This window comes from Corvus brachyrhynchos, unplaced genomic scaffold (assembly GCF_000691975.1).
Source record: "Corvus brachyrhynchos isolate BGI_N302 unplaced genomic scaffold, ASM69197v1 scaffold827, whole genome shotgun sequence".
Classification (NCBI taxonomy): domain Eukaryota; kingdom Metazoa; phylum Chordata; class Aves; order Passeriformes; family Corvidae; genus Corvus; species Corvus brachyrhynchos.
This window is the reverse complement of record NW_008239066.1, coordinates 24172-25335: the sequence shown is the minus strand read 5'-3', so window position 1 is coordinate 25335 and position 1164 is coordinate 24172.

Here is a 1164-nt window from a genome sequence, read left to right as displayed (position 1 = left end):
CCGGTCCCGTAGGAAGCCCCCAGGGCGGGGGCAGAGCCCGCGGGGCCACCCCGGGGACCCTCGGGGCCACCCCGGGGCCATTCCCGGGGCCACCCCGGGGACCCTCGGGGCCACCCCGGGGCCATTCCCGGGGCCTCTGGAATTGTCCCCAAGGTGGGGACCCCCCCAGGACCCCCCAATGTCCCAGCCCTGGACCAAACGGGGACACTGCAGCTCCTTCCTCTCTCTTTTTTTTGTGGTTTCTTCCTCTTTTTCTTGATTTTTTTTCCCTTTTATTTCTCTTTTTTTTCCTCTTTTTTCCCCCTTTTATTTCTCTTTTTTCCCCCTTTTTTTCCCCTCTTTTTTTCTTTTTTCTCTTTTTTTCCTCTTTTTTCCCCTTTTATTTCTCTTTTTTCCTCTTTTTTTTCTCTTTTCCCCCCTTTTTCTCTCTTTTTCCCTCTTTTTTCTCTTTTTTCTGTTTTTCCTCTTTTTTTCCTCTTTTTTTCCTCTTTTTTTCCTCTTTTTTTCCTCTTTTTCCTCTTTTTTTCCTTTTTTTCCTCTTTTTCCTCTTTTTTCCTTTTCCTCCTTTTTCCTCCTTTTTCCTCCTTTTTCCTCCCATTTTTTCCCACTTTTCCCCACTTTTTCCCACTTTTCCCCACTTTTCCCCACTTTTTCTCTCTTTTCCCACTTTTCCCTCCTTTTTTCCCCCTTTTTCCCTCTTTTCCCCCCATTTTTCCCCCCATTTCCCCTCTTTTCCCCTCTTTTCCCCTCTTTTCCCCTCTTTTCCCCTCTTTTCCCCTCTTTTCCCCTCTTTTCCCCTCTTTTCCCCTCTTTTCCCCTCTTTTCCCCTCTTTTCCCCTCTTTTCCCCTCTTTTCCCCTCTTTTTCCCCTCTTTTTCCCCTCTTTTTTCCCCTCTTTTTTCCCCTCTTTTTCCCCTCTTTATTCTCGGTTTTTTTTCTTTTCAGGTCTTTTTTTTTGGTTGTTTTTTTCCTTTTTTCTGTTCGTTCTTTTGCTTTGGGAAGCTCCTCCCTCTCGGTGAAATAACAATCGTGGTAACCACACAACTCGGTCGCTGATTTACCGATGTATTTAATGTAAAGTAAAACGGAACAACGATAAAAAAAACACCAAAAAAACACAAAAAAACACAAAAAAAAAAAAAAAAAGGGGGGGGAAAAAAAACAC